At 37.7% G+C, this 14,085-nt stretch overlaps 1 long non-coding RNA gene across 1 annotated transcript in view; it reads left to right on the top strand.

The window, feature by feature from the left end:
* LOC131200199 (uncharacterized) overlaps nucleotides 1–14,085 on the top strand; it is a 32,807-nt gene continuing 18,722 nt past the window's right edge. The window contains exons 1-4 of the long non-coding RNA XR_009155541.1: nucleotides 1–218; nucleotides 2,017–2,377; nucleotides 5,264–5,383; nucleotides 6,546–6,843. This is a non-coding gene — a long non-coding RNA (uncharacterized LOC131200199). The remainder of the gene's footprint in view (nucleotides 219–2,016; nucleotides 2,378–5,263; nucleotides 5,384–6,545; nucleotides 6,844–14,085) is intronic.

Below are 14,085 nucleotides of genomic sequence, written 5' to 3'. Positions count from 1 at the left end.
TCAAGTCAAAGACACCGGGAAGTGAATCAAAGAACGCGGCTGCTGACAGCCCGGCCGCACGTGGGCTTTCCCCCGCGCTTTCGAAAACGGTGGTGAGTGTAGGAATCTCTCTCGAGAACAAATGCGCTCGACACCAACGCTTGTAAGATTTGCAAGACGGGACTGGAGATGTTTACTCGGGAGATAAATCCCTTTGCTTCCACCAGGTTTAGTCTCAGGTAAGTATGGGAAGGGATGCAGCCCGTCTAAGTTTAGTCCAAACAGCAGCTGTGTTTTCGGATCTGCCCAATTTCTGAGCAGCAGTTTAGTCCTTTTTTTTTTCACTGATCGTTTATAAGTAAATATGGACATTGCCTATTTCCTCTTGAGTGAGGATGAGTTCCTCTTGAACTCAAGAAGCTTCCTTTTTTAATTGATGCTGGTTTACGCTGATCTGTAAACTGTGGGGTGAGATTCTCACTAAGACATTGCTTAATTAGTTTTAATTTAGAGATCCTGTGTTAGCCCTGCATTTGAAGATAATATTTATAATTTATGAGGTATGAATTTTACTCTCCTTCACAGAAAGGATTTTGTTAGGGAAGGTGACTTTGGAGAAAAAACTAATTCAAAGAGAAAAAAAATATTGCTTTAGGAATCAAGAGTTGACATCTGAATCACAGTGATGAGAATAGTGAAATGATCAGTATTTTTGTGCTTCCTACTTAATACACTTTCAGTTTAGTTGGATTATACAGATAGTAAAACAAAACAAAATGATGTGAAGATGTTTATTCCCACATTTTCTTTTCCCATGTATTGAAGTATTTATTTAAACCTGCATGTCACTTATATGATTCTAATCAGTTTACACTTGCAGTATACACTGAAAAGAGTTAAAACAACAAACAGAATAATAACATTGTCTCCTACCATATTGTGCCAAGAAACAACAAAGAACAAGTTGATACAACTGGTAACCTCACTGCAGGAGCAATTTCAACCCTATCAGCCCCAAAGGCATTCTGTCATAAGAGCTTTCCTAAATAGTGTTGGTTCTGGTCTGCTTTTGGAAACAGTGCTTCTTTGGAGGAGGGGGGCAGCAATGAGAAAGACTCACCTTCCTGACTTCTAATGGCTACACTCCTTCAGAATAGGAACCCAAAAGGAGTTCTTCCCATATTTTACTGAATGAACAGGTATTACTATGAGTGACATCCAGTAATAACCAGGACTTGAGCCATGGAAGGCTTTAAAAGGTGTCAACCTTTTAAACCTTGGTCTGCACATAGGTATTATCCGTTACCAGATTACTCTTGCAATAGCAGTTTCACACAATTGTGAAGCAATAGCTGCTGCATTCTGGACCAGCTGTATCTTTTAGGTATTTTTAAGGAGAGACTCTGCAAAGCCAGACATGTAAATCCAAGATCCTCAGATTATCTACCAGTTACAACATGCTTGGCCATATGGGCTTCTGCAGCACAGAAATCTTGGAGTGAGTGGCAGCTCCCAGCCGTGGCTTTTTATATATACACTATACATGACTCTTACTCCATACTTATCTTCTACTGATTCCTTGATTCCCAGCCTAACAGCAATGCTTCATTTCCAATATATATTGGCTTGCACTAAGTTTCAAATTCTTTTCACTTCTTTTCTTCTGCACAGGTGTTACTATTTCAATGCCATTTTGGAAAATAAGTTAAAATATTTTTGCTGACTTACTGAGTTTCACTGACTTGCTGTTTTTAATTTTTAATCTGTTTGGGGAATTGTTTTAAATGACTATAAAGCAGAATATATATTTAATAGATAAATGGAGACAGATGTAATTTAGTTTTAATTTACTGTATTGTCATTGCACCTCGTACAATGAAATTAAATGCCATCTTCAGTGTACATCATACATAAAACTATAAAAATAAAACAAACACACACACCCTTCACATTCTATACAAAATCCACAAAAGTTTGAATGGTAATAAATTTGTTAATGTTTAATATGTCTCTTTTTCATATGTTTCCCTCATAAAGCTGTTGGGCTATCTCACTGAGAGGTTTTGCAGCTAATGATTGATCTGCGTGACCAGCTTGCCCGAGTACAAACATGGGCCACTGACCATTTCTTCAGGCAGGAACACTTGACATTATCCTCTACTTTCTCCTGGTCCTCTGGGAAGGCAACTTCCAACAACCTTTCTCTGCTCCACTTCAGAAGTAATGTTTTCTTACTCAAGATCAAGTGTTGCTGTCCAGCATACAGTACGCTTCATTTCATTTCATTGTATGCAAACACCTCACCTCAAATTGGTTGCTGTGCACTGTGGCAGGATTTTCTTCACCCCATCCTTTTGGTCACTGTTTGGTTACAAATTCACCAATGGAACAATGAAAGGTGGACCTTTTTAATTTACAACATAACTAATGAAACAATTGTGGATTTGTCTTTGCTTTTGGGAGGGTAGGAGTACAAATTTATTGATGAAACAGTGAAAAGATCTGCCTATATTTGTTTTTAAAAAATTAGAGATGAAATAGTGGAAGAGTGAAATAATGGGTTTATAAGAAAATGTATTTAACAAGAGTTTTACCACTTCATCTTCTAGTCCAAGTTTTCTTTCTCTTTAACTAGACCAGAAGGAAAACCCATCAATCAGAAAAACATGACTGAGCTAGGATATCTAGCTGTACTGTGGTCAAAGTGGGTGAGAAGATGAAAATACAGAAATAGTTTTCTTAACTCATCTTCATTTCCAACTGGGCAAGGCACAGTAGTGAAATAGCTTAAGGCTACAATGCCAAAAAAACGCAAAATTTGTTTTCTCTGACTCTTGCAAGGTTGACATTGAAATACATTGAGATAGAAACTTTTAACTTACAATTTATGTGTCTTGGATTACATAAACCTAACTGGTTAAAGCGTTATAAAAGTATTCATAAATAAAAAGATGCCAATAATTTCCAAAAATGTTTTGTAAAGCAATTGTTCAACCTCATCCATGGGATTTTACAGACAATGAAATATTTCACAGTTACACCTCCAAGGCAAAGCTTTCTTGATTTCAAGTCCATTTGTTTTGGTAATCTCAGACTACTACATCTTCCAGGTAGTACCCAGTGGTTTACCTCACAGTCTGAGATTCTAAAAAGAAAAAAGGAGAAAGGAAGGAAAATGATGGGCACTGTTCTTGTCTACCTCATTTACTAAGCCTATTGCAAATGCAAGATGTAGTTGCAAAAAATGTGCTCCTCTCCATTTTTTTACTGGAATTGAAGACATCTGTTGTTAAAATTTCTTTACCTCAGTGCAAAGATCACTGAGATAGATGTCCCCCACCAAAGAAGAGGATGAAACTCCTTTGGCTGGTTTTTAATTACATTTTTCCCATCTTTCAGTTTTTCACTAATAAAACAGGAAGCCAACACAGAAAATAGTCACACATTGTCATTTGTTCAGGAATATTAGCTCTCCATATGGAAGTGCCACAAATATTTTTGGTCATTTAAACACACAAATATCCACATAATTAATACAGTGAAGATAAATAAGTAAATAGACATTTTATTGTGGATTTTTTTTTAAAAAAAAGAAGGGCTTATTTACCTTGTCTTTTACAAGAGCTCCCTTCTGTTTCAAGACTAATGTTTTTAATTATTGTAAATGTCTATACATGCCCTAGCTGTTATAATCCCAATGGGAAATGATTCAACTACAGAACTTCATAAGAGATTTAAGCAACCAGAACCAGACTGACTTTAGTGATCCTATTTGTTTTTCCATCAAAGAGAGAAGTAATTGGTTGCACACATCTCCTTTTGAATTGCCATCATTCTACTGCCAATCCTCTCTCCTGTATTATGCATGCCTTAAAACTTAACTTTCTGTTGGAAATTACATGTGAGGAGGAGAAAGAGAAGCTCATTCTTAATTGATGCCTAATGGCTTAGACAATTACTTTTCAAACTGGATGGGAAGGGGGATTGAGATATGCAGAAATAGGAAGTGGGGAAAAGAGAAGAATTTTTTTAAAAAGGAGATTGTAACCAAAGAAAAATATCTGGAATTTGCATCTGCTTATATTTCACATCAGCCCACTGTCCACCTGTAGTTTGTATTCTCCCATCCTTGTTATCAGCTATCAAGTTTATGTAATCACTAGAAACCTATTTAGACATTTGCCAAATAAGGGATGCTAAGGAAAATAAAAGAGAAAGGTTCATGTCCTTCAGTTATGTTTCCAATTTCCAGTGTCTTCAAATACATAAGCAGGTACTCATTTTTATTATATATCAATTAAATAGAAGGCTTTCAAAATGTCTGATTCCTCAAATGGTTCCACTTGCAAAAAAGAGAATGCCAGTAGAAGCTGAAGGCCTACTTCTCAATTCAACATAGAAATGTTAGAGCAAAGATGTGCCTAACTCTCACAATCTACATGTCTTTTAATATCATTCACAGAGATGTGCTGTTAATTTTCTACATCAGATAAGTAAGTCAAGAATAGTAATGGATCCTCTATCTTAAAAAATTATCTTCTGAGAGACCCATAATATGACACCAGCTGCAGTGCTTTTCATAGGCTTTATTTGGAATTTTTTTTTGACTTTTAATGGAAATTGCTTCTCTTCTAACATTTTATTAAGAAACTTCTTAATTTAGAATGGTTAATATTTAATATATTTTTGTAGCATTTAAATTACCAATATTATTTATCTAATACTTGTTAAAATATCAGCAGTGAAATAGCAATCAAACTAATCTAAATTTTCTCAGAGCAAGTCCTTGATTTCTTTTTCAGCAATTCTTCAAATATTCATTACAGTGAATATAGTTTCTACACTATTTTAAATCTTATAGATGAGCACAGTCATACCTGTAAACAATTTACAAGTGGGTGAAAGTAGAGTCAAAGCTAAAAGTAGTCAAATTATATCTTGTTATGATTCTTTATGTTTTTATTCTCTATTTTTTGAATTAATCTCTTCACAAAACATTTCATATGACTAATTGTTAAGTTCTTCCTATTATTTTTGTTGGAATGTGGGCCACAGGCGTCAAATGTTATTGGATCGTAGATAAGTTGTTTGCTTTACAGATCTGGATATAGGTGGTGTTGATTTTATTATAGGGTGGAGTTATTTTTCATTTGGATTTCTTTTTTAATTCTCAAATTCTGATGTTAAGCTGTATTGATTTAGCACTGCTTCGGGTTATTTGGAAAGGAGCTATCTGCTATCTAATTACTGTTTTTCTTGATTTCTTTTTTTTCCTTTGATGTAGGTTATAACCCAACAGTAAGAAAGAAATACTTAATGCTTCAGGTGTCTGGACTTCAGTGGATGATGTGTATTGGCATAGAAGGCTTTGGCTATAATGGCAATACCTACCTGCTGATAATGAGTAAGAGCTGAATAAGCTTTTGATAGGAAGAAGATATAAATGGAACTATGAGCATTCTGGTAGGGAGGCATGATACAGTAGAGCTTAAAGGCTTGCCTCAATTTGTGTGCTAAACACTGTGGGGTCAGTTCTAAATTGCATGTTTTCCAACATAGTGCTGGTCACATCTACCTGACCCACTAGGGCAGGGAAACAAGAAATGTTGTGGCTCCTGTTCCCTAAGGAGATACATCTGGTGGAACCCAGAAGAAGTCCCTCGTCCATGGTGGCTCCCTCCCTTTGGAACATCATCCCTCCAGAAATTAGACTGGCTCCCTCTCTAACACTCTTCAGAAAGGCCCTGAAGACGTGGTTCTGCCAGCAGGCCTGGGGAACCCAGATTGGGATGGAGCCCATTAAATGGCTGATATGAGTGTGTGTTGTTGCCGGGGGGATATTATTTTATTTTATTATTTTTATTTCTTTTACATTGTGTTTTTATGTTCTGTAAGCCACCTTGAGTTGCCATGTGCAAGTAGGCACAATATAAATTTTCTAAATAAATTAATGGTGTCCTTAACGACAATTTAGGATAAATTGGATATATCCCACACTTAGAGCCCTAAGACATTTTAATATCCTAACAGAATATATCTCCTCAAGTACCATTTAAAGGGCAAATGCATCTCTTAGTTTAAAAAGATTACTCAGCAGAGTACATGGAAGGGGCAGTTGACCAAAATGTCAAGGATAGATACCAACACATGGCTGGAAAATCGATCCTTTTTTAATATGTGGTATGTGCATTACTGTCATGCCCCCATCGGAGTCTGAATCTACGGGGAAAGATGAACTAGAACAAGAACCTATAGAGATTGAGTGGGCGGCTCTGTTGGCCTTGGAGGAAACTGGGGAAAGGCGGAATCAGTCCGGGCAAGGCTTTTCAGGATCAGAAAGGCTGCAGACAGGGAGGAGCAGGAGAGACAGAGCTCAGGCGAAGAGCAAGGACCACCCCGTCCTGATCCTAGAGAACGGAGAGAAGAGAGAAGGTGTTCTGACCCAGCCTTAGCAGAAAGAAGAAACAGACTACTGGTCACAAAAAACTACTGGTCTCTTGTGAATTAATTACATCTACCCACCGAAAACATCTGGCATTAGCCCTTTCTTTCTATTTATTCCCTAGCCAGGGAGGAGCCATTCAGCATCCATGTGTTCTTTGCTTCCTGAGTTGACTCCTTGTCCTCCGTTGTTCTCCTCTCCTAACTGCTCTGCTCATACTTGCATCTGGAACAGGCCCTAGCTGTTCTTCCTCCTCACTTATCTCAGCCTCCAAAGGCAGCTGCCTCTCCGGTGGCTGGAAAGGTCGGAAGGCCCTGGCTCTATCTCTGCATCCGACGCAGAGCATCCATCAGCCTTCCCCAGACTCCAGAACTGGCCCAAGTTCCTCCCCAACCTCCTCATCATCCGGTCCACAACACAAGGTAAGAACAACGCAGACTGAGCCGGCTATGAGGGAGGAGAGTGCCATGCCCGCCTTCACAAGGCACACCTGGGGATTAAGATGTAAGGAGATGCCAGTGGGAGGAGCATTTGTTGGGAGCAAATGTTGAATCTGTGGAGCCTTGTGTGCACTTGCCAATGTCTAGAGATTACTGTGTTCTGTCTTGTGGGACTTGCCCTGTTTTCCTGCTTCTCTGAACTTCTTGCTCTTGATTACTGTTTGGCTAACCTGGCTTACTGGACTGAAGGCCCTGGTTACTGTTTGGCTAACCTTGTTTACTGGACTAATCGCAGCCAGAGGCTGCTGAAGGTGCATGTGAAAGCATTGCTCCAGTACTTGTAGTAAATTTGGGGACATTTGGGGGCAAAGTTGGAGCAATAAAGGGGAATTAGACCTGTTCTCTGGCTGTGTTGCTTTCGTGCCACACCCTGGGTCATCACAATTACCCCTCCCCCATAGTCTACAATGACTTGTGGAATAAAATCCTCACAGATGCCTTGCTTTGCCTTGCCTTTCCACATTTACAGTCATATAATGCAGAAACAGCACTTCCTATCCCTGTATTCCACCGTTCTAGTACTAAACTATGTTTAAAGCAGATAGAAGTAAAGCTTTTTTAATCAAAATGTAATTAAAAACAATTTATATTAAACACTACTAAAACATGAATAGTTTTAAGTTTTGCAACCAGATTGAAAGCAAATCAAGGTAAAAACAATCTAATTTAGCCTTTCTTGACAGAATATTCCAATCTTCTTTTTAAAAGTTACTAATATTCTTACTTCTGTGTAACTTCTACTTAAAAGTTAAAATAGCAGTGGGGCTAAACTGAATCAAAGCCATAATCTTAAAAAGAAACAAAGCTTTTATTGGTACTAAGGAATAGTCAAGTCTAGTTTGGCCTTGAATTCTAATTTTTCAATGATAAAACACATTACAATGTCTTATGCAAATATGAGAATGGAAAATGAAATACATCCAGCCTATTATAATCCTGCATGAATGTTTGCTCAAATTCTTGTGCAAATTGTTTGTTCAATACTGCTAATGATGATTTTCTTCTAACCACTTCCTGATACCTTTTTAAAACATGATATCTATACTGTTCCAGACCTGAATTGCACACCTGTCTTCTTTTATTAAAAGAAACAGCTGAAATAGACAAACAAATTCTTATATAGCTGTTCCTACCAATTTCGGAAGAAATTAAGAATGCATTAATTTTTCAATCTTTTCTAAGTTTCTAATTTTTTCAATTTTAATTTATTTGTTTTTTATCATCAGTTTTCAGTATGTTTTTAAATCTACACAAACATTTTTACCATTTTAGAAGCACAAATGTCTTAAGGTATACTTTCCTAAATACAAAAAAAAATTTCTCTCTATTATTGTAAGCAATTTTCTCCTATATAATGCATTTTTAGATTATTGACAAGAATATGCATCTTTTATAGACACTTTTAGACTCTGGAACTACATCACAAAATCTGTAAAAGAAATGTCCAAGAATATATTCATTTTGATTTCCTTATTAGTTTGAGAAATTTAAATCAAGTTAAGTTTGTATTAAAATGAAAATAAAATAAATGTTATCTATTCCTTCATGGAACAGGAAACAGTCCCTTCTTTGTACACTGCCATTCTTGGAAAATTATATTTAGTGTATTTTTTTAGAGCAAAGCTTGAAAAGGAACTCTGAAATAGTACTAGTGATGTATATAGCATTTACAGTTTTGTAGTCAGTTTATAAAAGAGCTAATGATATGTGCTGAGCAGTGAAAAATCAAGCTTATTCCTCACCACCATCACCACCACACACACACACATACACACATTTATTTAAAGGAAGATGCTCAAATCAGCAGCTGCTTCACAGATCATGCAGATAACTAGTGAAGAAGCTGGTGTTTCTTTGTAACGATTGCTATTCTTTATATGCTTAGATCCTCCATTTACATATTGTTTACTGTATTCTTACTTTAACTTTGATGGACTGATACACCAGTTGATTTAGGCATCTCATCTCACAATTTCCATTTTGTAGCAATTTAAGCTTTTATCCAAGATGTCAGATTAATGTCAAAGGGGCTTCTTCTGATGCCTTAAAGTAATCAAATAACATTTTCTTATTTTTTTTAATAGACTATATATTTATTTATGAGGTACAGAGTGCATATGCAATAAATGGTTTGCTTCAATGGGAAAAGTCCAATCTGACTTTCCTTTACAATAGCTGGAATTATCTTGTTTTTATTTTTTCCCGCAGATTTGTTTTGTTACGTTTCTTCTAACTCATCTCTATACTAGCTGGTTCAAAGAAATATCTCACTTTTTACAGTAATTAGTTGTGTCATATATATATCTCAGAACAATGTCCCAATAAATAAATGAATAAATAAATTTAAATTAGATGTATTTGAAGTTTATGATAAGACTGCAGAGCAGTAGGTATTTATTACCCAGATGAAATGTGTCACATGAAGATTTGCTTGGGGGCTTCTGTTCTATATTGCTGTGGTGGAATGGAGTCTGGAGTCCAGGAGAGAGAGGTTACTTCCCAGAGGGCGAAGAGGAGTGGACTGAGGGCCACATAACTTGGCCTTTGTGATAATATCATACTTGTTAACTAACATAGTTATTTTATATTTTAATTTGACTTATTTTTCTCTTTTTTAAAATGGTGAAAAGGGTTTATCAAATCATCACAGACTGGAATATAGCAAAACTGTTGATCCTATTGCTGTACGGGTTGATTGATAGCTTCTAACATTTCTAAATTGAAAAGATAAGTTATAAGAGGGGAAGTCTGGAGAATTCTCCTAATAAGAAAAAGCTTGTTAGCCCTAATTGGCATTTGGTTTGTCTCAACTCCAAACAACCTTTTTCGTTATTAGCATCTTAAAATTTACACCCCTTCTGTCGTCAGACTTCATTTTAATGAGCATGTGTGAGATTATGGGATGCAAAGTGTAACATGTTTGACGACATGTAACTGATTTCCTATGAAAAGGGGAAGTTACTTTCATCAAATCCAAACACCTTTTCAATTGCATTTCCTTTGATGTCTTAGTTATAAAATAAAACGTAAGCTAAGGATCTGAGTTCCCTCTTTGAATGAGAGGGATTCCTTTTATCAGAATATTCTAATAAATTGTAATTAAATTATTTTAATTGTTTCATTGGAAAATATGCATGCCTAGGCATGATCCTAAAATGCCATATTTGGCCTCAAGGACCTTGAAATATCTGGTAGGCAGGAAGACAGTCCCTTCCCTATAGAGTATAGTTATGCAGATCATTCTCTGCAAGATGGCGACCAGCAAGGTTGCCTCGGAGGAACGCTCTCTGTAAAAGAGCGAAAGCTCTTTAGGAGGGCAATCCCCGAGACTTCAAATTGGCCAAAGCAAATTTTGAAATAGAGCTGTTGCCGCCACTGCCACCGGGATCCAAGAGACCGCCACCGCTACGATCTGGGCGGCCACGACGAGGACCGACGAGATTCCGGGAGGCCGCTGCCGCTTTCATCCGGGCGGCCGTGGATCCAGGAAGCCGCCGCTGCTATCCGGGCGGCCGGGGACCCAGGAAGCCACCGCCACTGCAGCCGGGCAGTCGGGGACCCAGGAAGCCGCCGCCGCTGCCATCCGGGCGGCCGAGGATCCAGGAAGCCGCCGCCATCCAGGCGGCCGAGGACCCAGGAAGCCGCTGCCGCCGCCATCCGCACAGCCGAGGACCCAGGAAGCCGCTGCCGCCGCCATCCGGGTGGCTGAGGACCCAGAAAGCCGCCGCCGCTGCTGTCCAGGCGGCCGTGAAGAGGACCTAGGTGGCTGCCGCCGCTGCAGTCCAGGCGACCGAGACGAGGAGCCGGGTGGCTGACCCAGAGGACCGCTCCCGCTGCGATCCCCACACTGATTTGAAGCTGGACTTGAACCTGGATGTATAACCCGATTTAAAACTGCTGGGCCACCAATTGACAGTGCCGCTGCAGGACCGCTGGTGAGTTCAGAGGAGATTCCAGTCTCCCAGCTCCTATTGACTATTTGAATTTCCCCTCACTGTAGCTATTGTCTATTTGAAAAATCCGCCATTGTAGCCACCCCTAAAAAGGCTTCTTCAACCATCCAATCTCATCATTTTAAATTTCCCGCCGAATTTCACCGTTACCATAGTGATATCCCCATTACCATAACAATTACCAAAGTGATTGACATAGAAAGTTTAAAAAAAATTAAAAAAAAAATCAAGGAAATTGGAGAAATACAAAGAAATACAAAATACAAATTGGAGACATAGAAAGTTAAAGGGAAAAAAAATCAAGAAAAATTGCAGAAATACTTCCTCATTACTAAAGTTAGAAAGAGTGTGTAATAAAACAAAGAAATAAGAAAGATACTACTTCATTACCAATTACATAAAAACTCAAAATATCATTATGCCAGCCAGAAAATCCAACGCTGATAAAATTCTAGAAACAAGATTAATAACTATTGAACAAAACTTAGATAAAAGATTACTAGCTATTGAACAAAACCTAGAAAAAAGAATACAAGATATTGAACAAAAAATTCTAACAGTTATTGAACAAAGTTTCACAAACTTGATAAAACAAATTTCAACACTAAAAAATGAAAACTCAAATGATCCAAATCTCTTCCCAAATCATCTATCATTACATAATACACAACCTACAACTCAACCTAGACAACAAATAAATACAACACAACCTAAGCAACAAATAACTACTAACCAACTAATCAGAGATGCCATGGAGAGAGGACAAAAAATAAATAATGCAATATTATTTGGACTAGAAAACACCAACGAACCTGATATCAATAAGATTCACAACATCATTGGAAATTATATCTCATCAACCATCTCCCCAAATGAAATAATTTCTGTCTCCAGAGATGGACCAGAATATAAAAACAGTGATGGATCAACAGCACCAAGATTTTGTAGAGTCACATGTACAAATGAGGACAGCAAACGTAAACTCATTTATACTATAAACTCTATTGCTAAAACCAACCCTGCCTACAGTAAACTTAGATCACGTCCCGATCTATCATTTCTACAACGGATATGTTCTCGTGAACTTCACTCTTCATAACTTAAAACCATCGCTATCTATTGGACCTGATGGACTATGCGCATACTTCTTAAAAAAACTTTCCATTAATATAGCAGAACCCCTAAGTGTTATCTTTGATAAAGCTTTCACTACCAGTTCTCTTCCCAAACTTTGGTCACTAGCCACAGTCATCCCCATCTTCAAAAAAGGAGACCCCAGCTTAGTCGAAAACTACAGACCGATCTCCCTTTGCTGCATCACCTGCAAAGTCATGGAATCTATCATCAACCAATCCATTACCTCACACTTAGAAACTAACAACCTACTCTCCAACAAACAATTTGGTTTCAGGAAAAAATTATCATGTAACTTACAACTTCTCCACTGCAAAAACATATGGACTTCAAATCTCGATCAAGGCAAATCAATAGATGCAATCTACATAGACTTCTGCAAAGCTTTTGACTCAGTAGTACACGATAAACTTCTCCTAAAACTAACATCCTATGGCATCTCAGGACCCCTCCACAAATGGATATCTGCTTTTCTGTCTAACAGACAACAAGTGGTCAAAATTGGCAATGCTTTATCAAATCCTGTTCCTGTCAAGAGTGGCGTTCCTCAAGGCAGCGTCCTTGGACCAACACTCTTTATACTATACATTAATGATCTTTGTGACCATATCTCAAGTAATTGTGTTCTCTTTGCTGATGATGTCAAGCTATTTAGCACCACAGACAATACTTCTATCATTCAAAACGACCTTGATCATCTATCCACTTGGTCTAAACTTTGGCAGCTCCAAATTTCAACCAGCAAATGCTCAGTCTTACATATAGGAAAAAAGAACCCAAAAACTAAATACATACTAGATGGACATTACCTTACAGACGATCCCGATCCCGTCAAAGACCTTGGAGTTTTCATGTCAAATGATCTAAGTGCCAAAGCCCACTGCAACTACATAGCAAAAAAAGCTCTAAGAGTTGTAAACCTAATTTTGCGTAGTTTCTTTTCCAAAAACACCACACTACTAACCAGAGCATATAAAACATTTGCTAGACCAATTCTAGAATACATCTCGCCAGTTTGGAACCCTTACCACATCTCTGACATCAATACAATTGAACGTGTCCAGAAATACTTTACAAGAAGAGTTCTCCATTCCTCTGAAAACAATAAAATACCTTATCCCACCAGACTTGAAATCCTAGGCTTAGAAAACTTGGAACTCCGTCGCCTTCAACAAGACCTAAGTTTAACTCACAGAATCATCTATTGTAATGTCCTTCCTGTCAAAGACTACTTCAGCTTTAATTGCAATAATACTAGAGCAACTAATAGATTTAAACTTAATGTCAACCGCTTTAATCTAGATTGCAGAAAATATGACTTCTGTAACAGAATCATCAGTGCTTGGAATACTTTACCTGACTCTGTGGTCTCTTCTCATAATCCTAAAAGCTTTAACCAAAAACTTTCTACTATTGACCTCACCCCATTCCTAAGAGGACCATAAGGGGCGTGCATAAGCGCACAAACGTGCCTACCGTTCCTGTCCTATTGTTTTTCTTTTCTTTTTCCTATATATATATGCTTATACCTTTATATACTATATAACCTTTCTGTATGATAGTTACATATATTGTTGTGACAAATAAATAAATAAAATAAAATAAATAAATAAAATAAATCCTTTTGTCTGGCAAGAAAAGTCAGGCCCCAAGAATCAAGAACGACATCTGGAGCTACATTGAGTAGCTTCTTTATTGTGTTCACTTACAAATAGAAACTTGCCAGCCTAAAGCAATTATCTACATAACTATGGCTATGAACTGTGAACTGCTAGGGAAGGAGCTATCTTAGCCCTCTTCCTGCCTACCAGGCTTGCAAGGCTCCACTACTTCTTGGTCCTCTGAGAAGCCTCTGAGAATGTTCTTTTTCCTGGGACTCCAGACTACATTTTATTATAGTTGCCCTGATAAAATGGAATATTAACCATGAAATGTGAAGAACCCAACAAAAGGTGCACTAATTTGAACACGGACTCAATGTTCATGAGCCACAATTTTCCGTATGGTCCTTTGATGCAGCTTGACTTTACATCTTTTTATTAAAAAATGGCCCAGTAATTCCTTCCCAAAACAAAGC

This window comes from Ahaetulla prasina, chromosome 5, assembly GCF_028640845.1.
Source record: "Ahaetulla prasina isolate Xishuangbanna chromosome 5, ASM2864084v1, whole genome shotgun sequence".
Taxonomy (NCBI): Eukaryota; Metazoa; Chordata; class Lepidosauria; order Squamata; family Colubridae; genus Ahaetulla; species Ahaetulla prasina.
The sequence above is the reverse complement of the archived record's forward strand: the minus strand, read 5'-3'. Positions and strand labels throughout refer to the sequence as shown.